Source organism: Emydura macquarii, unplaced genomic scaffold (genome assembly GCF_026122565.2).
Source record: "Emydura macquarii macquarii isolate MOO-44397 ecotype Brisbane River unplaced genomic scaffold, CSIRO-AGI_Emac_v2 contig_1451, whole genome shotgun sequence".
NCBI classification, from domain to species: domain Eukaryota; kingdom Metazoa; phylum Chordata; order Testudines; family Chelidae; genus Emydura; species Emydura macquarii.
Window position 1 is genome coordinate 2,925,479 of NW_027131588.1, and position 27,867 is coordinate 2,953,345.

Consider the following 27,867-nt stretch of genomic DNA (forward strand, 5'->3'; position numbering starts at 1 on the left):
ACAAAAAATTTTAATATTGTAAATTAAGGTTTCCACAAACATATGCAGTGTCTTGCTCTCTCCAGAAACATTTACTGAAGACAGACACAAATGGTTAAAGTAAATGGTTGATATTCGCCCCATATAGAAGGCACTGCCAGTTGTATACACCACTTAAGTTCCATGTTATAGACTTAAATTGTGTACAGGCCTGTTGAATTTCATTCCACAAGTCCACCTATAGAACAATTTATTTTGATGTATGGCATTATTTGTCTGTAATGCCTTATTTAGGTATATGGAAATCTCTTTGTTGGCTTACAGCAATAGCCTATCTAGTCCAGTATACTGTCTCTGCCAATAGTTAGTACAGCTGCTTAAGGGCAAGGTGCAAAGTGGAAAATTATGGAATAGCCTGCACCAGGGAAAAGTTTCTTCCTAACCTTTATCAGTTACAGGATAGCTTACACACGGAAGCTTCACTGTGAAGGTTTAAATCCCTTAATAGCTAATGCAATGTAGATGTTCTCATTTTCCATAAAATGTCTAATCTTTTTTTTTTTAAGTTTACTAACCTTAAACCCTTGGCCTGTATGATGTAGCAATGAGTTCCACACGTCAATTAGGTGCTGCATAGAAGAAGATTTGCTTCTGTCATTTTAAATTTGCTACCATTCAGTTTAATTGAACCTCCCCCTTCTCTTGTATTTTGAAAGTTGGTAAATAGGAGAATTACCTTGTGTATAGCATTCATTATTCTGTATACTTCTATTCTACCTCCTTTCAAATATTTCCTCTCAAATAAGCAGTCCTTATCTTTTCAGTCCCTCTTCATGTGGAAGTCTCTCCATGCCTCTAGTTATTTTGTTCACACTTTTTGAGAAATGGAGAACAGACCCAAACACACAATTTCAGATGAGGGCATAGCATTTATTTTTATAATAGCATTATAGCATTTTCAGTTTTCTATGTTCTATCCCATTCTTTATGCAGGATAACTATTTTTTTTCTCTCCAAACCCCAGTTTCTGGAGATACGGGATTATGCAATAATCCCAACTTTTATTAAAAATAGGTTAGATTCCAACACTCACGGCTCTGAAGAAAAACTTGCAAAGGCTCAAAAACCAGAAGGTAAACAAAAAGAATTCCAAATTTGTTATTTTAAAATAAATAAATGTCATCGGGGGGGGGGGGGGGGGGTGTTGGAGTCCTGATTTTTCAGTGTTTGTGGTTCATAAAACAAGTGCTACCCAAATTATTTTAATATACAAGTATTACCACCTGTGGTTTCTAAGGTCTACTCTGAAAGGATTGTTCTAGTATCAAGGAGAAAGCCATCTCTCCCTTGAATAAATAATTTGCAGTAATAACACACAATTCATTTCCTGGTTTCTACTGGCAGCATCTGGGCTGCAGATTACTGGCAAAAGAAAGCCTACCAAGAGTGAGGGTAAAGAGACATCCACCCACTCCAGCTATGGTGGTCAGGCACGAAGACAGCTGCCAGAGACACCACAGGATCAAATTCAAGTATCAGTGAAGTCAAATGAAACATTCCTGTTGATTTCAATAGGAATCTTATTTCATCCAATATGAACAGGGCTAGCCTAGCTGGAGGTGGGGCTAGCCTGGCAGTGAGAAGCCCTGATTCCACCAACAGTGCCCCTGTGGAGTCTCTACTGAAATCTGAAGATTCTTTCCCCCTCAGCAAAATCCCAGGTCAAGAATGGCAACAGTTGCTAACCATTGGTACCACACTCCCGGATGAATACTCTTTCTAGCGCAGATGTCACTGCAGATGTGTGAGGATGCAGACTAGCTATATTGGAAAATGTTGTGTGCACAATGCTAAGCCAACTCTCACTTAATAAGTAGGTATAGTTTCCATCCGGTTATCTAGTGGTATGTGAAGAACACATATGGGAATCCTCACTATGCTGTTTTGGGATACGCCCAATGCCTCTTATGACTAACAAATACAGTGGTTTCCCTGAATGATATGTGATTTACGATTACATATATAGAGAACTAATGGCCTAGTAGCTATTTATATTTGGTTCACCTCATTTTGTAAATTCATATTCATGTTTAGTGTGTGTTATTTATTCCACTGTGACTATTCTAGAATTAGATTAGTTAGCATTATTATATCTCATAATATGTTTGGCTCCATTATCTCTGTTCCTTTTTAAAAATATCTCTGTCATTTCATGTCTAACCACTTGCCATCCAGCAGAAAAAAACCTCACCTGTTTGTTATGTGTTGATCTTTCTGATAAATGTATGCGTCAATCTCTTTTGATGAACTTATGTAAATAATATTTTAGCCAATAATTCTGTAGAAAATAAATCAAAGATTAAGTGAAAGCCTGTTGTAAATTTCTGTTATCTTTTGCACAGTTGGAGTGGTTTCAATTTGGAACAGGCCTATCAGAAATCTTGTGGATTTTCTAATGCTAATTCTCAGATTCTACTTACAAGGGAATGTTGTTTCCAAACAATTTCCCCAAAATGAGGTCCCCTTTCTGTGCCCGTGGTGCAAGTTCAGTCCAGCTACCACAGATGGTACTTAAACCTAAACTTATGCTGCCTTTAGTCATTGTAAACACAAATAAAAAAATTTAAAACCCAGGACAGAAAACTATTGGGATTGCAAATTAAAACTAAAGGACAAAAGAGTGATCGCTGATCCTGAGAAACATTTCTGTATCCCTTTTCTTTCTCTTGGATTCCTGTCCACTAATCCTTCTATGAAATCTTTAGTGACAAAAGACAAAAAACTGATGTTTGTTACAAGCAGTTTAACAGTTCCACACTGGTCCCTAGTGGACATGTTTGCATCATATAAGTGCCAGTCTGGCACTTCCTACCAGTTCAGATTTCTCATTTATAACTGAAAATACATCACAATTCTTCAGCAGGCAAGCTCAAGACCTTGGGGAAAAAAGAGAAATGTATGATGGGCCTGAGGGAAATATAATCCAATTAACACTTAATTCACTAATGTCTGCACACCTATCTTTCACACTTGAACACCATGCAGGAGATATTTATAAAACTGTTTCAACTCCCTGTTTCAATATTCACAGAGTTGCATTCCTACTGGGTTCTACTCAATAAAAAGCAAGTTATATAGGCATTCTTTTTCCTGTTTAAATGTTAGACCAGAACTGTGATAGAGAAATGGATGGAACATGTGAAAAGGGTAGCTAGGTGGAGACTGCGGAGAAAGTGATTCATGCTCACTTTAAATAAGGCCAAGGAGGGGGAAAAAACCCATGCAGTTCAAATGGCACATATACACAACTCCTAGACGCTCAAATCACCCTTCCCGTAGCACAGCATGTAGGAGATGACTCTAGAGAAGGAAATTTATGTGAGCATTCCCTTACATAGAGACAGTGGAAAATTTTCAACAAACATCAGAAAGACACATAAATAAGAATTTTTCACAAAACTTTAGAAAAAAAATTCCACTTTTCAACGAGCTATAGAGATGGTGTCAAAATATCAAAATTCTAAAATCTGATGGAAAAAAAAAAAAAGACACATTGTCCTGGCCTTCAGTAGACTTGAGGGGATCTGTCGGTTTTGGAAGTGAGACCCATTGCCTATTCTGTGGGGGACAGTCCAATGAAGCAATGTTTGGGGGAAAAATAAGGAACAATCTGTACTGAGACCCTGTGCCTCCTCAACAGCTCTGGCCAGTGTCCCCTTGTCCTTGGTTAACAGGGACACCACCTGGCCACAGGTGTCCTGCTGCAAATGAGAGCAGCATAAAAGACAGCAAAGGCTCAAGGCCATGTAATTATTATCTCAATCTTTTCTTAGAAAACTCTGGAGGTAGAAGGGAGGGAAGAAGAGTATCTCCTTCCAGCCAGCCATGTATCCACCCCAGACAATGTCTCCCACACCTCACAGATTCCTGAGGATACATAGTGCCATCTGTGGAATCTTGAACATAGTGATGCCGACTTGCGGCGTGCTCCTCCATACATGGACCATGGGGATAGGAGGGGAAAAGGAGAATGGTACACGCCCTTCTGCCTCAAGATAAATTTTTATTTGTATTCACTAAAATAAAGTGAATGGTCAATTTTGCCCACAATCTTGGATGGCATAAAATTATCTACCGTACAACATATAGCACTGGACATTAATTCACCATATTAATCAGCCAAACATTACTGTGTAGTTTGATAGAGTTGATCATAATTGTTTTCCTAATACAATGTCACAGGTTTGACATCTCTGCTTGTCCCTTTAAAACATATTCTTTTACTTCCCGGGTAAAAAAAACCCAGAGCTGGCATGTAGTTCTATGAAAGGAGCAGAATGAAGCACACACAGTTGTTATCAATGCCTTAACAAAACCACTTAACAATTCAACATGTGAATTCATCAGCCATGACGACATACTGCAATTACCAGTTGTTCTCACATGTGTACCAATGAAGGAAATATATCACTGCAGAAAAGAAGGAATTAAAAAAGTTTCTGCCAGAACAACAGAATTAAAACCACAGACAATAACATAACATTTCTTGTTCAATGGCACTTAGGCGAAGGGTTCTGAGTCCTTTCATAGTGCAGATCACAATTTAACACCTTTCCTCTTATTCATGATCACATAGCACCCCTGTGGCAATTACAGCAGCTGCTTGCGTGGAAAAGTGATATGAGAAAAGTGTATTTTTGGATGTCTGTTAATATGATTTAACAGCTGGAAACAAGGAGTCAACTCAGCCACACAAAACACACATTGTGAACCTCTGCCTCCCCTGCTGATATAACCCTCTTAACTTATTCCCCTCCTTGCATAACCCCAAATGAAAGGATTTAAATAACAAAACAAAAAATACATTGCACCACTGATATTTGCAAACGATTTTTCTAATCACTCTGCTCGTATGTTATATTTCTTTCTCCACTCTTTGTCTTTATTGTCTTTTCAGATAGTACACTCTTTGGGAAAGGGACTTTGTACAGAGCCTACCACAATAGGGACCTATTCTCAATTCTCCCCTAGGCATTACCAAAATAAAAATGTTGAATAGTGAATGATAATTATGCCTTAAGTAGGCCTGTTCTCCATTTGGATTACAATTTTCCTCTGACCCACACACAACTTACTGTCTAACTTTTTGCCATGGCAATTTATTAGGTTCAGAGATTTCAAGTAATAGTAAATAAAGAAAACCTCATCTTCCACTTTTTTTTGTTTGGTTGAGTTATTGAATCCCAAACAAATAAAATTCAGACTTACAGTAAAGTATCATAAAGAGATGTAAATGTTTTCAGAAGCTGGGGCTACCCATCCTGTGGGGGACAAAACATTGCCTAAGGTCATGTATGGTAATAAGATTAAATGAAATATCAATATATATTAAGGTTTCCTTGGACACCTCTTCCGCTTTATTAAATTGCTCTGATCCTTGTGATTTGTCTCACATATTCTAAAGATCATTTAATCTTCTGTTTGAGAAATGGCTTTGGCTCGCTAAACAGGAATGCGTCTCTTCCCTTTCCAAGAATGTGTAGAGAGAGAGCTCTATCTGTAGGAATCATCTCATATAAGTGAAAAAGCAACACACTGTTCCCACCATGATTTATCTTAGACAGAACACTAAACTATTTTATGAGAATATCCAGATTACTTCAGTAAATGCTCCTTTAGATATTTTAAAGATATCTTTATATAGCTTGTTTTGTACTTAATTATTGCACTTTTCTTTTTGTCCACATAGAATTATTATGAAGATATATTACATCCAGCTCTGTTTATATTCTAAAATCAATAGCCCTGACCTCAGAATAAAATAGTGCTGCCGGTAATCTTTAACTGTTTTACAATGGTCAAGATATCAATAGCATAACAACAAGAAACACACCTCATCTTGCATTCTTACATTTTTATTGTTTCCCAGCATAATTATAACATACTGTCTCTTAGATCCTTCATCCTTCCTTTTTAAGAGTTTTTCCATGCTGTAATCTTAGCCCATGCTACTTTATGGGTTTTTTCCAATCTCTCCATCATCCACATACAAAATCCTCAAGTACGTGCTTATTTGTGCTTGGAACCCCATGTTTGTTTGCATAGCTGGGGACATAGTTTAAAGCCAGAGTTGTGCTTTAGCTCGGGCTGGAAACTGCCCACTTTGCAGCAAGGACATAGGCAAGATCAGTCGAGTGCTGGTAGTCTTCTAATGCCCTTCCCACAATTTCTCCCGAAGGACAGATAAATTCTCCTGTAATTGACAGAACTGACTGGGAATGAATCCTACAGCAACTCCACACACAAAACCATGGAATGTTTCCCCAGACACACACACAGGCAAGTTAAGAAACACTGAGGACATAGTAATGCAGGTAAGCCTTTGCTGTGGGAACGTTCATGTTTTGGCGAGGCTAACCTGAGTGCTCAGGCCCAGGTTCCAATCATCAGAGCTGATTTATCCAAGCATTGATTTACCCTAAAAAACCAGAAAATAAAGAACCATGTGTAGTGTATAGGATTAGGGTAGCATCATTTTAAATAGTTTGTAAGCCCCGTAGTTGCCGTCAGTTTTCTATGTTTCAAAACCACCAGAATCTTGCCAGAGCAGCAGTGTATTTAGCTAGATCTTGCATGTTGCATACACAGTTAGTAAATGGTTATTTGGACCCCATGTGCCTTTCATTTTGTGTATGTTGTGTAATGAGCAAAAGACAAACGAACCAGGTAAATTTCTTTAAAAATATGAAGACAAGGCTAGTCCCTTACTTCTATATTTATACATTGTGTTATGATTACTAAGATGTCTGTACAATGGCAGTTAATCAAATTAACTGTACAAATGTTGACCAAAGTGTATAATAGGTATTTTTGCATTAGCTACAGGTATAACCATATAACATGATGAACAAATGTGCGCTAAACATAAGTGGAAAGACAAGTCAATAAATGTTGGGGTATGGATATGCCGTGGCTAAAAAGAGTATTCTGTAGCCACATGTTGGCAGGTGCAAATCACTATGTCCTGAACATGAATAACTTCTTTCCTCAGAGAAGATTCCTTTCTATTCCCTGTAGCTTTCTCATTTCTTCTGTCCTTTCCTCTCCTGCTCTCTTCTACCCTTTCCTTTTAAAAGAATGGGCATTTTAATTGCTTTTGAACAATTTTATTTAATACTTCATAATTTTATTTAACTAAATGAGGTACATCATAATGTGACTGTCACAGCCATGAATCCTTTCTTTTGTTGAACAAAAGATGTGATGATTAATAAAATAAAATAAATTGATGATTTAATAAAATAAAAATAGTGCTGAACAGGTTACATATATACACAAACTTATCTGTTTGTTTTCTTTTAGTTTTCAAACCTGGCAACACCGTGCTACTAAAAGTTATATTTTTAATGCGTATGTATTTACAGACAGTGCTGCTTGATAACATGGGTGCTTCCAAAACCCACAAATGCCTATTTTAATTAAGTCTGCACCCTCTAGCATCACGTCAATTAATTCTGCATTCTTTGCTCCATGCATACTGCCCCCAACAGACTTGCTGTTGCTCTCCAGCTCAAGAGGTTCTTCTCTAACTACCCTTCCAGGTGTAAGGATGAGACTACAGTAACATATCCACCCTCAAACCTGTATAAATGCTCCACACACCTCAGGCCAGGAGACAGCACAGCTTCAGTGGGTCTCCATCACAGGCCTGGAGGCAAGGAAGGGGGCATTAGGTGTCAGAGAGGGGTGGTCATCTGCAGAGCTGTCAAGTGTTAGCTGCTCCCCAGATGCTCTGAGAGCACAAGGCTGACCACTTCAGTGGCTCTCCAGCCTTTTATGTTCAGGCTGGTCTGGGTGGTGTGGGAGGAAGAAGGAAAGAACTTCTCTCCATGCTGAGGAAGGAAGCTGCCCCTCAGCAGGTACAACACCACTGATTGGCTGCCGTTCTTTGGGAAGGGCAGCCACAGACCCATAGTAGAATCTGAAAACCTGCAGCCCATGGGGAAAACACATCATGTTGGTGGATCTCAGTCATAATACGTGTAGTTTGCTGTTGTATAACCACCTCCTCAAGAAGGAGCTCACCTTATACTACCACCACTATGGAGAACAATGAGCAGGTTGCTATGTGTGTCTAGTGAAAAAGAGGTTTTGAAATTAGTAAAAAAAAACACATTACTTCATTTTCAGGGAGGCCAAGCATTGGTGACTTCAGTGGGCGTTTCAGCTGCTCAGCGTCTCTAATAATAAGGCAATTTTATTGTAGAGCATTTTTTTTTGCAATGTTCACAGAAAAATATGCTTTCTGATCATAATAAATGTAGACTGATACCATGTAAGGAACACAGCCCATGTGTTCAGTTGTGTGCTTTCCAGGAGTTCCTCCACAATGTGTACTCAACAATAAAACATCTAGGAAATCTTTACACTTTGTGAAAAAAATTAAAAGGCAACAACAACTACCATCCCCATGTCCAAATTACCTTTTAATTATCAAAGACAATATATATATTACAAACTATGGGCCTAATTCTCATTCCTCATTCAAAACCTGAGTAAATGGGTTTTGCACAGCAGGGGACCTTCATACAGGTTCAGAAAGAATGTAGTTCTATTCCCAAACTGAAGCAATGTCATGGTACAACAGTACTGACACTCTGTAGTTCCTACTGCAGCTTCCAGACTACAGTAGTGGTTGCAACCGGTTATATACTCCCTACATGGTGGATCACCAAACTCATGGCTTAGACTTTTGCTCTATCCCCAAGCCTTCCACCCAAGGTGCCATAAAGAGAGCCACCACAGACCATTGGTCCGTGGTAAGAAAGAACTGTAGAATCCTCTGTGTGGCCATTCCTTGACCTGCCCTACCACACACCGAAACCAAGGCAATTCTGTGGCTTTCTGGGCTTTGCATAGCCACACACAGAGCAGAAGCAGTATTTAGTTTTGGGGGCTAGAACCTTTCTTTACTAAGTGTTGGTACTGCAGAACAAAGAAGAGAGATTGAGAAAATCATTCTGTTTAAAACTGAAGAGATGGCTACATTATTCAAATATGAACCTATTATCATAGGCTAGAAGCACATCCCTATACCACATACATATTCTATTCCTTTCCATTGTCAGTGAATAAAACTTTTCATTAGAAATATTTATATGAGAACCAGACTGCATGCACATTATGCACACAAATCAAATTAAATATTTTATTTGTAGTACAGTACTTGAAATTCACTTGTATTATTCATCCACAGATGCAGTTACATGTGTGCAGAGGAATTCACTGTATTTTTTTAAAAGTGTATTAAATAGTTGGAGAGTTGTTTGTTTGTTTGTTTTTTTTAAAGGAAGGTTTTGTCTTTCAATTAGAATGTTTGTACCACTTGAACATAGTCTTTCTCACAAAGCAAAAATAATAGTTTGACAGTGTTTCATTTATTTTACTTTGTTTAACCATTTCTCCTCTACTAGCCTTTCCCTCAGAGAATTTTCACAGAACTTAAATGCCAACCTCCCTAGTAGCATTTTATATTACCTCCAACCTACAAAGTAGTAAGCCAGCTAATAAAAAATTCTGTGGTCTTGGTTTTTACTGATGCATGGAGACTAGAACCATACTCTATGCAAATAAAACCAATGGGCTATATTGCCCTTGCCTAATATCTGCAAAAGGGGGAACAAGTTAGTTGAGATTAGTTATCACTTTCAGGATCCCTGGCTCAGAGAAGGCCTGGCTTTGTAGGTCTATGGAGTGCACTACAGGCACAATGCAGCAATCTCAGAACTGCAAGAGAGAGAGAAAGGCAGCCTAACACACGGTTAGTCTATATATATATATGATCTTCTCATGACACCTGTACCCTTTCTTGGAGAAGCTATATTGCCAATGACTCCTTGCCTGTTCCTGCACCTTATCCCCTTCCTTTAAGTGCAGAGAAGAATCCTGTACGACAGTGTCAAAAATCCCTCCTACAGGAACTTTCCTGTGGTTTTCCAATAGGATGGTACCACATGGAGCAACTATCCTCCCACATGCTCCCCAAATGCACAGAGCACACCATGGTGGGATTTTTGCAGTTGGGGAAAGACTTCATCTTTTCTCTGTTACTTCTGGGAATTTTGGAGCCATGAAAAATGGGATTCCTGCTACTTTTATCTCCTATGCACTACGCAGCAGTGATGGACAGTATGCTTTATCATATGTTAAATAACCATAAAACATATCTGCATAAAAATAGAGTTTACCCTAAAAATACCTTCTATTTTGGGTCAAAAATTGTCCAATAGATGTCTTTACATGGATCTCATACCTCCAATTAATACAAAATGCCTGATCCAGCTGGGCTGTGTAGGACTACTCCTTCTGTAACTACAGAATCAGGCCACTCCTGTAGTAGTGAGCAAAGAGGTTACACACTGTGGGATGGGGTATTCCATGCACTGTACTGTGCATAGTGCAAGACTTGCTCATCCCATTGCTCAAGCTTTAACACCTACATCATGCACAGCAGCAAAGGAGGCATGTTAAGAGTGAAGGAGACAGAATACATCAAGGTTCAGGCAAAGTAACTCTGCCTATCACATTCCCACACTGGCTGTTAAACTGATAAAGAAAACAACAGTCACTTCACTTCCAGACTGGACCAGATGTAATTGTCCTTCTGCAGTTACTAATGCTGCAGTGATCTGAAGATATTACCGCTCCCAAGAACTGGTATCTATAAAAGGTTCATCAATCTGAAGGCTTCACAAGGGGATTTAAAATTGCTTATCTTTGCCTTACTCATATAGCTTTAATGGTCATTAAAACCACTGATGGGCACAAATACCCCTTTGACCTGGAGTCCCCCTGTGGCAATCCGGCTCAACTAGTCTTGTTGAATTGGCATTTATCACAAAAATTACATCTCCACTTTTATTTCACTTTAGACAGTATAATTAAGAGTTTAACATTCCAACACTGTGGGGGGAAAATTAACTTAAATGCTGGACAAGTAATCTCAAAATAAACAAATAGCAATATCACTGAGGAAGTGTGATTTCTTGACAGGCCCCATATACATGCTGTCTACCCCTATTATTAAGATCAGCCCCAACACTGACAGACAGCAAGGAATAGGTTCATAATCTTTCTTTTAACTACGTATATGAGCTCAGACTGAACACAGCTGGAACAAATTCCACATTGCTGATTTTTCATAAGAAATCTAACTACTCAGTCTTGCTCGTGCTGCAAATGGGCACATCAAGAAAAGTCTCTTTTGCTAAATACATTTTTAAAAACTTAATTTTAAAATTTCAATCCACTGCAAGTATATACAGATAAACAAGCTTTTAAATGACTTTAAATAATCCGTTTTGGTCATCAGGACACATCTGCACTCATGCTATATTATATATTGAATATTACATTAGAAAAATGTCTGTAAATAATACATTTTGATAAATGTAACATTTAGATTTGACAGAAACATTAAAAAGCTGATTTTAGGGGCCAGAAACTGCAGTCCTTATTCATTTAAAACTCTCATTGAAGTCAATTGGAGTTTAAAACTAAATATCGACAGTAGGATGCAGCTTTTACAAGGAAGAAAATAATTTGGCAGTACAGAAATACATAGCATAAAATCTATACATTTTGCATAACATTCACTTAACAGGATATGTTCTACATCTCATTCTCTATGATATTCTATACATATAAAGCAAAAACAACGAGAGTCCTGTAGCACTTTAAAGACTAACAAATTAAATTTCTGTAGGCATAAGCTTTCGTGGGTTGCAACCCACTTCGTCAAATGCAAGCTCTTGACGAAGTGGGTTGCAGCCCACGAAAGCTTATGCCTACAGAAATTTAATTTGTTAGTCTTTAAAGTGCTACAGGACTCTCGTTGTTTTTGCTGTATACAGACTAACATGGCTACCCCTCTGGAACTTTATACATATAAAACCTCTTTCTGCAGCTGCCGATACATATGAAAAGGGAGATCATTCAGATTCCTCCGGTTGACAGTAAAAAAATTCAACCACTAGTCTCAGGTATCACTAACCTTCCTCTTAATCTTTTACATTAAAACATAGTAATAAAGCCATTGAGATTTATCAGAGTAGAGGTATTGATGCAGGTGACACCACCAAAAAGTGCTTGTTTATGTATAATTTTTGTAAATTTCTGTTTCTCTTCTCTTGGTCTTTATAATTAAGGGCATTAGCATGAAAATGGAATCTTTTGTTTAAGAATTCATATGTTCCTGCTGCTTATTTCTTACTTAATTTCAAAAGCAATTTATGCGACATTACAGTATTTTCTACAGCAACTAATTATGATGTCCGAAAGATTATGGTCCAGATTTATTCCTTGTTTAATGCCAGAGTGTCAATAATCTTTGATTCATTATCCTCATCCTGCAGTTATTACTCAGTCAAAACTCTGTTGACTTCAAAGCAGTTTTTGTCAGAGTGACAACTGTCGTGTCAGACCCCACAGTGAAAAGTAAAGAGCAGATAAGACCTTTGTTTCTTAAAAGTTTGTTTACATCTGAATATCTCAAAACAATGAATGTAGAAAGAAGAATATAGAAAATAATGAAGTAAATATTTTTCCACATAATTTTTTTCTAGGAGTCATAAATTGCTCTTTGAAAGCCAGGCTTTTGCTAACCTTATTCACATCAAGTGGTTTCTTACTCCATGAGCACAATCAGTGGGACTTCTTGACAAGTAAGGCCCTACTCAATATGACCAAAGGGGATTAGAATATGGCCCTAAATTATGGACCAGTTACATAAATGTAACTGTGAATTTTATATTTTTTGCTGAGTTTACTTGCATAAGTAAGTTATTGTGTTGTTTTCAAAGTTCTCAAAATGGGACTACATCAATTAAGCTTACACTAAGCACAAGGACTTCATCTGCTAACCTATTTTCACCATAAACAGAGTGCTAGTAATCATCTTTAGTAGTCATACCTAACCTGGTCTGCTCTTCGTTTCAGCCTGTGATGTCTTAGTTTCTCCAATTTATTATAGTACTTTGAACTTGTACAGCTAAGAAGAATATTTATAAGTTAGGACTGGTAAAACAATTAAATGAAATAAACAAAACATACAAAACAAATAGTAAAAAGCAGCTGGGTATTGTTTAATTTTATATTTATTACACCAGCCACTTTCAAGTATAACTGTGATCTCTTTTTATGTTTTTGCAGCCAAGCACCAGTCTGTTTATCGTCAGTTTATTCAATAAAGTGAAATGTAACAAAAAATGAATAGTGCATGTCATAATTGTCCTTAAGCAGTTTTATGAATTAAGTCAAATTACTGTGTTAAATACTCTTCACACTTACACAGTAGACTTCTACACTACATGATAATAGTAAAGAAGCAGAGAACATTTGCCTTCACCAACTGCAACTGTAAGCAAATACAGGTACACAGTACTTTATTAGTAAGAATTCCTACAGTAAGCACATGTTAGAGGAATTAATCATTCATTCCCTGCAGACTGCTTATATATTTCATCGGGCCATTATCTTATCTGAATAACAAGAACAATTGCATAGAAAAACACATTACTGCTGACACCAGCAACTTTATGCTATCAACTTTAAGATGTAACTATTTTTGTAGTATTGAAGGCAAGACAGATTTTTTAAATCCTGCTTTGTTTCCTTTCAACTGGCCTGCACTGATCTGACATGATCAAGATACACATACACAGGATCAGACATAACACATATAAGCTTTAATTGCAGGGCTTTGACTGAGGTCATTTTCCATCATATTAAGTCATAATTACAGCAAGTGTGAAATGTGTGTCAAGTCACTTTTCATTTAGATAGCTAAGTATTCCCATCAGACATTCTAGATTGGTATGTATTTACAGAATATGCCAAAAATCAAGCAAAGAGTACATTCCAAACTATTAAAGTCATCACTATGCTGTCATTTAACACAAACCCAATAGCATATTTGATTAAATACTTGTGAAATATATTTTTAAAATTTTGGGGAAAAAAACAGATTATACATTCAGTATCACGTTACATATCTAGGGACCACCTATCATACCAGTGAGTCTAACCTAATAAACTTGTATCCAGGTAGTCTCAAAATACATCATGTGAATTAGCCAGATACATTCTTTTAATATTTTCCACACAGTGAATATCCCACCAATGAACAGTGTTGAAATGTTACCATTATTAGGAAATTACTTTGAACCGAAAATAAATTCATGTTTATGAAACAATTAAATAGAATCCCTTACTATACCATCAGATACATGCTATAATTTTTGTTATTTCAAGTTCACAAGTTCATAAACATCATTTTTGCTGTGATAAAAGCTACCGTCAATCACATATAGAATATTGTGATGCAGTACTAAGTCACCACTAGTTAACCATCCTGTGAACTTGTAGCCTATGCTTTGTAATTATTCCTTGCTTTGAGTTTATGTGCAGCTGTAGGCGAATGTGAATTTTATTCTACTACTGTACGTTAGGTATTACAAACTGCTTAAATTAATCTTGTCTAATTGGCCTTATTGTTACAGTATATTCTACTCTGATAACTGTACAGACAAAAACATCTGCTTTTACAATTACAACTTTCACTTCTGAACATAGCTATTAGCTGCCACTGACATTTAGGAGAAACTTTTATATTAAATATAATATAAAGTCATGCTGGGCGGAGTATCAAAAAAATCCATGTTCAAATATAGGTTTATTAATTTCTTGTATCTCTGAAAATTACATGAGACCTAAATGCATTCTGAGAATCAGAAAAGTGAAGGCAACCTCCACAGATTAAGTTTTGCTGCTTCTATTTACACCACACCAATTGTATTTTTAATTTTTATGGTGCAGTGTGAAATTTAAAGTGTCAAGATACAGGTACGTTATATCCAAAGTAGGATCCCTACTATACCTACTCTATGCATAATAATACAAGGAGAATACAAATCAAAGTCCATTTGGCAGTAATAAAGAAAAAAATGCTAAAATGTTATTGATTCTTTCCAGTACATTCAATACAAACTGAGTCAACTGTATTTCTACTGACATGACACAAAGGTTTTATTTAGATATTATAAAACACTAGCTAATATTTTTCATTGTCCATACTTATCCTTTTTTTTCCCCCCATTCCTGCCGAGGAAACAGTTAACCCTCAGACTGATATTAGTGCTTTTACACACACACACACACACACACACACACACACAAGTAGGCCTGTCCCAAGAGGAACAATTCTTGCAAAAGTTTTTTTTTTTATGCAAAGACATTCAGTGTTAAAGACACTTAAACCTGCCACTTCCTGCTATACCTCTGTCAGAGCTTTGTACATTCTTCTGTCAGTAGCAGCACTACTCAACCACCAAACCGCAACTGTAATATCCCCTTCCAAATTAAGTTTACCCTATTCCTCCCCCTCTCCCTCCCATGGCAGATTTTTTCACAAATCCAAGAAATGCTCCCAGTACTTTAAGATATGCCCTGGAAAAGAACTGGAAAATCAAAATAGTGTTTTCTAGAGCTGCCATCCCCATCTGAAAAAAATTAAAATTGTACTAAAAACCGAACTTTCGAGATCTGGACTAAAAATAAAACAACCATAATTAATGGCAGCCAAAAGGATCCTTAGTAACTACATCACATGCTATTTTATGGTAGAATAATCTGACACCTAGTGTCACCTTTCCGTTCAAAATCCACCCCAGCCCTACTAAACGCATCTCTCCGTTTACATTTTATACACACACACACACACACACCTAAACAGGCTGTAATATACACAGCACGCTGTTCGATCCTAGAGCTCCTCTGGTACAAGTGCTCCCCTTCAATTCCCCCTCGCTCTCTTTTGTTGTTTAAAGCTCAGCAAACCACTCTTCCCATTGCGAACTGTGTGAGTCACAACAGTCAAGTTTCCTCTTTGACCAGCCCCGAGCTGGCTAGCAGAAGAGAAATGGACCCGTTTTCACAGGAAGAGAAGACCCCACCCTATTCAAACAAGAATGTACTTACTAAAGCAGCCAGCCCGGACCTCTCTGGAAAACCTCAAGGAGTCTTCGCTTCCCTCTCCTGCCAGTCAGAGCCAGAACGTCGTCCCTATTCCACACAGGCCCAGAGCGAACTGCAAGGAAAGAGAAGCACATGCCACATCAAGCAGGTTTGTTTTGGTGGGGTCGAGCGTTGTTGAGGGTCGACGGGTTATACCTCTTCTCAGAAAAGAGGCTTGCACGAATTAACAAACCCAGGAGCGAGCGCCTCTTGGAAATTACTGGGGGGGGGGGGACGGGACAGAAATACCTGCAACTCTCTCCGCTGAGGCTGGCAGAGAAAGACAGCGAGCAACCCGGGGGGGGGGGGGGGCCGGGAAAGGGGTGAAAGTGAGAGGCTCCTTGGTGGCAACAGACTGAAGCAGCAGCGAGAGCAGCCAGTGCCGCTGTCAAAGTGAAACACAGACACGCTCCTGCTGCCGGCTGTGCGCGAGGCAGAGGCAGCTGCTCCCCCCAGCGCGCGCACACACCGGCGCATCCCCACCAGCGGCAGCCCCAGCCCCAGCCCCAGCCCCACACACGCTCACCTGCATTTCCTTAACGAGCCACTTGATGGCTGGCAGCGGCAATGCAAGGCGCTCCCCGCGGCTCAGGCCAAAGCCCACCAGGGTGGGGAGGGGAGCGCAGGCCGCCGCCGCTGCAACTTTACTTGCCCTCTGTCCGTAGCCTGCGTGGTGCTTTGCGGAGAGCAAGCCCCGAGCCCGGGGGCGGGGGGCGCGCGCAGAGCGAGACTCCTCCCGGGGAGGATACAGCAGCTGGCGCCTCGCTGGTGATTCCGGTCCCCCCCCCGGCGTCCTAGCGCGCTCCCCGGCCCGCTGCACTGCCGCCGACTGGGTAGCAGCACGAGGGCTCCAAGGCAGCCTCCGCCTGGGGCTCCCCCCGCTCCTGGGTGCATGTGCTGGGGGAGAGAGAGAGGGAGAGAGGCGCTCCCCGCTCGGGCAGAGGCAGGCAAAGGGGAGCGGAGCGGAGCGGAGACAAGGACCTTCCCGCTGAACTTTCTGCCAGGCGATGTTTTGGTGCTTGTCGTGTGGGCTGCGCACCTTACACACCCCAAAGCGTGCTGGGGGGCTGAAGGGCGAGCTGCCGCCGCCTGCTTGCCCGGCCTGCCCGTTGCACTTAACGACTCGCGCAAAAGAAGCAGACGATCTTCCTGCTATTAATAATAATAAGCCTTCCCCCCCGCCCTTGCGCTCCACGGGAACAACAATTAATAATTCATTTAAATAATGCACCTTCAAAAGCCAGCGGCTGGCAAGGAGCAGATCCTATCACCGCTTAGGAGATCGCCGCTGTGGGCAAGCTGGTTAGGCACCTTTACCTACCGCTCGCACCGAAGTGTAAGCACAGACTGTGCCCCTGCTGTTAATGAAGCCCCTTTCCCTACCAAGGCCGCTATCACCATCAAAGAAAGTGTCTCTCTTCGGAGCTGAGTGGATCCAGGGTCTCACTGGGGAGCTGCTGGGGCTATGTTCTAGGCAGGCTCCCCCCCCTCCGCCTCACCCCAAAGCTAATCTGCTGGCGTCTCCTCTCTTTTGCTTACTCTGGTGGATTAAGCAAAGCATTTGGCCCTTTTAGTGTTTTCCCTCCCGTTCGTCCCCTGACGATAGTTTGTGTATTTTAAATAAAGATTTCATTCTGCCAACCCGCAGGAAGCTTTTAACAAGATGCAGCTGAGCGTGTCGATATCTTATATCTTTTTACTGCTGCTCCGGCGTGTAGATCAGCTCCAAACTCATCTCTTTTCTTCTCCGCCTCATACTGTGCCATCTGAGCGGCGGCAGCAGCAGAGCGCTGCTCCCAGGGGGGGCTTTTACTTTGCCCTTAAAGTATCTCCCAGCACTGAGTGTTTTCTGAAAATCCTCCCTTCACTAAAGCAATATTCGGGAGTGATTGCCAGAAGGCTTCCAATTCCAATTTTAATAATAAATCCAGTGGGTAGGGAAAATTTTTCTTTGGGTTTATATATATCTGAATCATTTTGAAGTCCTTTCTGAACCAGTTCATACCAATATTTCAATTACACGTTCCCCAGAAGTATTTGGAAATGCTGGCCTGTTTTTCATGTCAGGGGAAATATCTTGCACTAAAAATGATGGGCAATTGACCTTCATAAATCCCAAATAGTTTATTAAAGACAATAGCAAAGAAAAAGATTAACAATAAAAATATTTAAAATGCAATTTTATTCAGTGCATCAGTTACTTCCTAATGAATTTTTTAAATCAACTATACAGGATGTTTGATTAAAGCTGATTTCATTTCATTACACTCATTTCCCACCACTTAGCTGTACAGTTCTTGTTTGTGGTCACCTGCTACACTATGATTGCCTGGCTAAAAACACCTCCTTTGACAGAGACACTTATACCAGGTTCACTCCCAAACAAATGGCACAGCTCAAGCCTAATACAATACAAACAGGTAATCCAACTAGAGAACCTTCTGCCAAAAGGAATCTGATTCTCATTCTGCAGGTAGGGTTGAACCACTTGCACAATTTACTCATTTCGTGTGTGATAGCATCCATACCATTAAATGCTGCTCAGCTTTCAAAACAGTGGGAATCTATCCTTGCTATAGTGATAAACACAGAGAAATAGTGAACCGTTGTGGGCTAACACAGCATCTTAAGTAGACAGGATTCCTTTACTTAACCTGTGGACAGTTTGTCAGCAGCAGTCTAAAAGAGACACTCAGGCAGATGTGATCTGGGCGTCTCAGTTTCACAATGAGGCAGCAATTTAGGATACAATCCTTTATTTCCAAATTCCCAGTAAAGTCCATGTGCATTCACATAACAGAAACAGGCCCCTAAGGGCAAAGAAATGCCACCCTTGTAAACAATATAGGGCAGATCCTCAGCTGGTATAAATTGTGATAGTTCAGCTGAAGTCAATGGATCTATGATAATTGACACTAGCTGAAGATCTGCCCCTATAATCTTATGGGGTAGGTAAAGGTCCTTTTGGCACATAGTTCTGATCAAACAGTTTTAATTATCTAGTATATGTAGTTTATTTACACCTTAATATGACTCCTGTCTGAGCTATGCAGATTTAGGGTTTAGGGGAAAAAATAATAGAGAAAATATCATTTTTTTCCCCCCTGCAATGAAGGGGAAACTAAAAACTACATATGCTAAAGAAATATATCTGTATTTGGAGAGGTTGCCCAGAAATAAGAAAGGAGTAGAAAAAAATCATAATATGCAAGGTTTTTTTTCCCTTTAGTGGGTCATGCAAGAAATGTATTCAATTATAAATATGATACAACTTTAATAAAATTGCAGGTGTTTAATTTAATATACAAGGGTAAATATTGTAGACTATTTTATGATGGATGAATTGTTATACCATAATTAACATGCACTCTCATCTGAAATAAACACCTTTGCTTTAACCTCATATGGTTTACTATGGCCTGTTTTTCAACTTTCTATGTTTTCTCATGCATTTATTGAAAACCTCTGTGAGAGTATAAGTTGTACAGTTGATGATATATTGCTATATAACACCCTTCACAAGTTCAAAGTTCTGGGCAGTATAGTATGTTCAAGCATCACTTCACCCACCATGGAAATGCAGCCTCTTCTGGAGGAAATGCAACAATTATTCTGCCCCAAGAACATTACACAGTGATTTACTAGATTAGTCAAAAAGGCGAGAGGGGAGGGAATGTATGAAAATCATTTGAAAAGCTTCTGAAAAGCTGAAGCACGTGAGAGGTATAAGAGGAAGGCAATTTCAAAAATTAGAAAAAGGTTTATTTTAAAAAATAGTACAAGAGAAAAAAAATAACTCCACATTATAATGCTTGTCATATTGTCACCTATCTCAAAAAAAAAAAAAGTCACCCTAAAGGAACTATTTCACCTATACACACCTGAGGTACCTCAAACTGCACTCCTTTTGTAGTTCGGGTGATTTGTGCACCTGTAGCTTTATAAATTAGAGTAGTAAATTTGTAGTCTCATTTGTCAAAAGCACTTCTTTTTGGACTTATTCTTACTCATTTTCTTTTGATGTGTGCACCTTTGAAAAGGGTGGCTGAGGTTGGCCATTTTATAAATAGTAGGTATGAAGTTAATGCATATGAAAAACAACAACGGGGGGAGCTGCAAATATAACAGTTTCAAGATGCAAAATAGCAGCTTATTTTATCTTTACATGCAGAGCTCTGTGTGCACTTACTCTTCCTTTTACAAATCATTTCATTCCTTGGTCTAATACTCTTTGCAACTAAGGTCTCCCAAAGAAAGTGGTATAAGCCTCAGCATGGGGGATTCTTAAAAACTAGACAGTGTAAATAAGGGTTGAATCTCCCACTCCTACATTAAAATTTCTGTGAGGGGAGGTTAATGGAAAGGAAAAACTCAGAGGATACCCACATGGAGCTTCTCCCTGATCATTTGTTTAGGAATAGTATTTTCTACCCTATGGAGTGAGCTGCAGAGATGGCCCAGGCACCCTGTGAATCCCAGGGAATCCACTGGCAGGCAGGGCTTTGTGCCTCAACCAGCTCCAAAGCCCTGCAATCTGTCCATTACTGTTTGGCATTGCACCTCCACAGCTAGGGACTTCTATTGGCTGTGGCTGCCCTATTCATACTCTTTAAAGATATTCCTCACTACAGAGGGGTATTCAAAAGAAAATATAACACAGGTATGTATTCACTTTTCCTAGTAATCTTTATGTTTCTGGTGTGAGGGGATGATACCTGTCCTTCTTATCCCTGCACTCTACTAATACATGGCTACCCAATCCTCAGTGCACCTCATGTCTGCCTTCTCATGCTACATAGAATCCAGCCCTCCATATTCGGAGGGAAGAGAGTGATAGGGCTAGGGAGCCAGCTGACCTTACTTCTACATGAAAGGAGGGAGGACCAGTCGTTGAGAGGGTCCGTTCTATCTATGGATCAGAAATAATCCTGCATGTGCAGAGAGATGGGCTTTTCTGTCTCTAACTTTTAATGATTCTAATCTGTGTACACCGGGTCTGGTTATACAGCTGAGAGTAGGGCTGCATTGAAGTCAGTGACTGAAAAAGGACTGTAGAATCAGGACCTACTATAGATGTATACCAATAAGAAAAAATGGCACTTTAAAAAAGCACATTTGTGATTTTAACAGCATACATTATGCAAAGGAACGACTCACACTGGTATTGGCCCAGACATTATCCTAATCTACTAACAGTACTTTAACTCTTACCTGGCAATTATTTTGTTAAAACTATAAAAGGAAAAAAGATAGTCTGAATAAAGACTATGAAGATGATGATTTTTGTTGCCTTTTTCCTTTTGATCAAGGGGCAAAATGGCTTCGGATCTTCCGCATCAAAAATGTATATTTTTCAGCCATGTGCATGAATGCTACTATTTTAAAAAAATTATACTTGTCCTTTTGCACATTATACTCTGATGCTGCACAAAAGAATTGCGTCTCTTGTTAATAACCAACTAGAAATGTTGATTATTTTAAATTATGGAGCATAGATCAAAGAGTTCAAAGTTGAGTGCCTAAAGTTAGCCACCAAAATCTGTATTTAGACATCTGCATGGGAGTTTAAGTAAATGTTGTCCCTAATTTATTTCAATAAGACAACAAGGAATAACAGGTGAACACAGGATTTTAGTATAATTCATTGTCTAAGGTGCCAGTCCTGCCAAGATTTATGCACGTGCTTAATTTCAACTTAAAAGTTTTTGGAAGAGATATTAAACCCCTTGTTTCAGGGATAAAGCTGACCTCAAACTGCTAGAGTTCAGGAAGAAAATGAATGTGAAAGGGCTTATTATGCAGTGTTGCCATAACTGTTTTGGTCCCCAAGTTCAAGCAAGCTCCCCACAGACCAGGACACACCAACTCAAAGCAGCACCAGACCCAGCCAGAACAACAAATGCAAAATCTGCACACCTATCTCCACTGCTGCAATGATCAACACCCTACACAACACATTTTTCAAGATCCATGGGTCCTATACATGCCTGACACAACATCTGGTGTACCTCATGCAGTACACTAAATGCCTCAATAACAACTATGTGGGTGAAACCAAACAATCATTACAGTCTCAAATGAACTTACCCAGGAAAACAAAAAGAGACTAAAACACCCTATCCACCTGTAGGTGAACACTTTTCACAAAAGTGGTCACTCTATATCTGATCTGTGAGTCCTCATCCTCAAAGGAAATCTGCACAACATTTTTAAAAGACAAGCCTGGGAGCTTATATTCATAACTTTGCTGTACACCAAAAATCATGGTTTTAATAAAGACACTGGATTTATGGCTTATTACAACAATCTGTTCCCATTATCCCCCTTTTTGTTCTATGACTACAGGGGTGTTAATGGGCCACTTCATCTTGAATGGTCCCTTAGAATATGTGCTAACTGTTTATGCTAAACTATTTCTTCAACCTTGTATTTAGCTGTGACCCTCTTTTGGTACCTTTTCCAGACCTGAAGCAGAGCTTTATGTAGTTTGAAAGCTTGTCTCTCCCACCCACAGAAGTTGGTCTAATAAAATATATTCTTCACCCACCTTGTCTTTCTGAAAGGCTGATTATAACACATCTGCAGGGCACTTAGATGGATTAGGGGGACATCAGATCTGAGCCTGTATGATTATTCCTATGTCCTGTGAGAAGTCCTGCTGACTTCAGTGAGACTACTCATAGTACATAAAGTTAAGCATGCATGTAATTCTTCACTCGATCAAGGCCTGTCATGGAGAACAGTAGAACCTCAAAGTTACGAGCACTTTGGGAATGAAGATTCGTAACTCTGAAATGTAACTCTGAAGAAAACATTATGGTTGTTCTTTGAAAAGTTTACAACTAACTATTAACTTAATAAAGCTTAGAAACTTTACTAACAGAAGAAGAAAGAAGAACAGAAGAAAAATGCTGCTTTTAACCCTCTTAATTTAAATGAAACAAACACAGAAACAGTTTTCTTACCTTGTCAAATCTTTTTTTAAACTTTCCCTTTATTTTTTTGTAGTTTATGTTTAACACAGTACTGTACTGTACTTGCTCTTTTTTGGTCTCTGCTGCTGCCTGATTGCATACTTCCAGTTCCAAATGAAGCATGTGGTTGACCAGCCAGTTTGTAACTCTGGTGTTCATAACTTTGGTGTTCTACTGTAAATGTATTAGAATCTGGCTAACAGCAATCAAGTGCCTACTCTTGTTTCTATTAAAAACTTAAGACTATTACCATTTAATTCAGGGGAACAGAATGGGGCCCTAAATAAGAAATCTCATCTCTCTCCTCCAGAAGAGGACTCCGTAACAGTATAACAACTTCTGCAGTAATCCACCTACTGATATATCAGCTGTCTTCTTATGCACTGGGGACATGGGAAGAATTATTTTGGTTAATAGGATTTCTGAAATGGTAGAAAAAACAATGTTCTCACCTTTAAGACTGTTTCTCTAATTCTCGCAAAATATGCCTTGAGCACATGTTTTGCAGTCTTGGACTAAAAGAAAGTGAAACGTAAAAAGAGAGAGAGAGAGAGAGAGAGAGAGAGAAAGTACTGAGTGCTACTTTGGAGGGGAAAAAAAAAGAGATTGATTCCAGAACTCCTAGAGGCAGACACAACAATATACCTTGTGATGAGTAAAAAAATCACAAGCTCTTTCCCCTATTCTGTTATAATAATACACATTCCTGAGATACAAAACTCTCTGGTTATGACACTGGTGGGGTAGATGTCAGACACACATGTTATTTTTATATGGGAGATAAAATATGCATTGAATTCTTGTGTTGAATAATGTCTTAATACTGCATGAACTTTCCCTCCACTTACTTTCCCTTTTTCTTTTGGGTTTTAATCAGTGGCACTTTAATTTGTCTCTGAAGTGAGATTCAAAGAGCTGTAATATACTTATGTAAAATTCCATTATTTTTCCATGCTGACCCAAATTTAAAAAACCTTCTTCTATGAATATTACTTTTTAAAAAATGAATTACTGTATTAAAATACAATGTAAGTGGAGAGAGACTACACAATTTGAGGGGGAAAACATTTTGAAGAGACAAACTGCTGTTCTTTTCCTCTGATGAAAACCTTTACTGTAATGGGTGAAATTTAGGAATACTTATTCCACATAATTCAATCCCGTGGAAAGAATAATCCATTCTAAAGTCTAACCTTTTTGTGAAGTCCAATTAAACTAAGATTTGTCCTAATTCTGATACTTCTGTAATACAGCCTGAAATCATAATTGGAGGCAGTATTGTTTATTATGATCTATCCTTCATTACAGTCTTCATTACAAAATGTTATTATTTGTAGATATGATATTATTGTAGTTAAATTGCAATGTACTTCAGGTACCAAATGCACATAGTATAAAATCACTGCCTGAACCTGAAAAGTGGTCTGCTTACCCTGAAATTTCCACTACATGCTCTGCAAAATTCTCCGGAAAACTTCTATATAATTCTACAGAACACCAGCCAAATTCATCAAAGAATTGTAGCATAGCTTGTGAGAGCAGGAGATAAAGCAATCTCTGTTAAAGGTCTTCATCTGTGGAATGAGCTTCCAGAGAAGATCAGACTGAACAAAGTCTGAATGATTTTAGAAAATGCTACCTTGCCCATCTATTTGCTAAAGCTTTCCCATCCTAACCAAAATATAAAAACAAAAGCAAAGAAACAAGCAGGGTTTTCCTAGAAGCTGGAATAGGCAAAAAACCCAGAATCTTCTATGAAGTCCTTTATGGACATCAACATGTAAGTCTCATTTTCCTGTTCACCACTTCAGCTCCGGTCTCACAACGAGCTCCATGTGGGCAGACCACTGTGCTCACACAGAGCCCCACTGAATTCTATGGAATTCTGTGTGGACTCAGGTTTCCATCTGCACAGAGCTCATTTCAGGGTTGGGATCTTGGGTGTACTATATTAATGGGAGCTATAGAAATACCTGTGATAGACAGACAGCATATTGCAGACACAGCCACTCAGATCCATCCGTTTGCAGTAAACCAGAGTGTATAACAGGTAGTTCTTCTTAATCTTAGGGTGCAATCCTGCAAGCTGCTAAGCAGCATCAGCTTTCATTGACGTAAATGGGATTTACGACATCTGGCGGGAGGTGTTTAACACCTCCCTGCATCAAGACCTTTATTTATTACCGCCAAATACCTGGAAACCTAAGTCACAATTTCCCTGTTAATGAAATTGCTTCTATTATGAATTTATCAGATAATTCAAAAAAATTGGTTCCTGCATCCACATCAAATTACCTTGCTCTTTTTCAGCAAATTTCCATTGCATTCATTCTCAATAAACTGCTTGCTCTCAATATAAAAATTTCTTAATGTTCCCTGATAGCATTCACACCTTTTCTCCCACCTTCCCGCATAAGGTACACATACGAGAGAGCAGGTGATAGCAACCTAGTGTTTCACAATGCTCATGATGCTGTGCAAAGTTAACTATGGAGAGGAGGCCTCTTGCTCTTGATGTGTACCTGGAAACATACCCGTAGCTACTTATAAGAACTTGTCCTATACAATCCATATACTTGACTATGACAAAGCACTGTTCACCTTTCAAGATCCATGGATATTACACATGCCTATCACAACATGTGGTGTGGTGTACCTCATCCAATGCATTAAATGACCCAAAAACAACTATGTGGGTGAAGCCAGACAATTACTACACACTCAGATGAATTTACACAGGAAAATGATAAGAGAGGAAAACACCATATCACCTGTGGAGGAGCACTTTTCACAAAGCGATCACTCTACGTCTGACCTATCAGTCCCCATTCTCAAAGGAAACCTGCACAACACTTTCAAAAGATGAGCCTGGGAGGTTAAATTCATAACTCTGCTAGACACTAAAAATCATGGTCTGAACAGAGACACTAGATTGATGGTTTACTGCAACAATCTGTAACTCACAAACCCCCACTTTTTTGTTCTATGATTATAGAGGTGCTAAAGGGCAACTCTACATGGTGTATTCAATGGTCCCTTTTAGAATATGTGCTAACTACCTATGTTAAACAATCTGCTCCACCTTGTGTTTAGCAGTGCTCTCAGGATATGTCTACACAGCAACTAGACACCTGCAGCTGGCCCATGCCAGCTGACTCAGGCTCACGGCGGCTTGGGTTGTGGGACTGTTTCAATGCTGTTAGACATCTGGGCACAGGCTGGAGCTCGAGCCTAGGACCCTGCGAGGCTGGAGGGTCCTGGAACCCAGACATCTACACAGCAATGAAACAGCCCAACAGCCTGAGCCCCACAAGCCCTAGTCAACTTGCCTGGGCCAGCCACGGGTTCTTCTTTGTTGTGTAGACATACCCTCAGAGAATCTTTCCCAAACCTGAATAAGAGCTCTATGTAGCTTGAAAGCTTGTCTCTCTCATCAAGTTGGTCCAATAAAAGATATTACCTCACCCACCTTGTCTCTGTAAATCACAGTAGTGAGACACAAAGTGCAAGAGAACCCAAAATGAGGAAGACATGAAAAACAGTGTATGCATCTTTAAATGAGGTAGTATTAATTTACTGTACATGAAAAACATTTCCCTACAAATCTGTTTTCATGTTTCAGCATTTGGGATGTCAATAATTTGCAATAACAAACAGTCAGGGAACACTAGATCTGTTAGCAAAGGAAGGAAATCTGGGACTAAAATAAGAGAAATCCTTTGCACCGAGAGATGAAAGGTACCACATATTCAGGATCTCAACTATCAAAATTCCCAGCAACCTCCTGTGACATCAGCAGAGTTGAAATAGTTTCCCACAGCTGTAGAGAACCTGTCCAATGACTGTAATGGTAAACATAGTGATGGTGAAGCCATCCTTAAACCTATGGATGAGCAAAATGAAATCCAATGTGACACTTTTGCTGTAACAATATTGTCCAAGACAGAAATATATTAAGGGCAGAGACACAGACTTTGCATATTCATAGAATCATAGAATCGTAGGACTGGAAGGGACTTGGAAAGGTCTTCTAGTCCAGTCCTGTGCATTCAAATCAGGACCAAGCATTATCTAGACGATCCCTATCAAGTGTTTGTCCAATCTGCTTTTAAAAATCTCCAATGATGGAGATTCTACAACCTCCCTAGGCAATGTGCTTAACTATCCTGACAGTTAGGAAGTTTTTCCTAATGTCCAACCTAAACTGCCTTTGATGCAATTAAAGCCCATTTCCTCTTATCCAATCCTCAGAGGTTAACGAGAACGATTTTCCTCCCTCCTCCTTGTAACAACCTTTTATGTACTTGAAAACACTTATGTCTTGGAATCATAGAAGATTAGAGTTGGAAGGGACCTCAGGAGGTCATTGAGTCCAACCCCTGCTCAAAGCAGGGCTAACCTTAGCTAAATCATCCCAGCCAGGGCTTTGTCAAGATGTAGCTTAAAAACCTCTAAAGTTGGAGATTGCATCACCTCCCTAGGTAACCCATTCCAGTGCTTCACCACCCTCCTAGTGGAAAAACTTTTTCCTAATATCCAACCTAGACCTCCCTCACTGCAACTTGAAACCATTGCTCCTTGTTCTGTCATCTACTACCATTAAGAACAGCCTAGCTCCATCCTCCCTGGAACCCCCTTTCAGGTAGTTAAAGGCTGCTATCAAATCCCCCCTCATTCTTCTCTTTTGCAGACTAAACAAGCCCAGTTCCCTTAGCCTCTCCTCATAAGTCTTGTGCTCCAGCCCCCTAATCATTTGTGTTGCCCTCCTCTGGACTCTCTCCAACCTGTCCACATCCTTTTTCTAGTGGGGGGCCCAAAACTGGACACAATACTGCAAATGCGG

The 27,867-nt window shown here is 39.4% G+C and overlaps 1 protein-coding gene across 1 annotated transcript in view; it reads right to left on the reverse strand.

Annotated features, from left to right (window-relative positions):
• PTPRD (protein tyrosine phosphatase receptor type D) overlaps positions 1-27,867 on the reverse strand; it is a 1,886,025-nt gene that overhangs the window by 1,644,604 nt on the left and 213,554 nt on the right. The window contains exon 3 of the mRNA XM_067553085.1: positions 16,015-16,123. The gene's annotated coding sequence lies outside the window, so the exon portion shown is untranslated. The remainder of the gene's footprint in view (positions 1-16,014; positions 16,124-27,867) is intronic.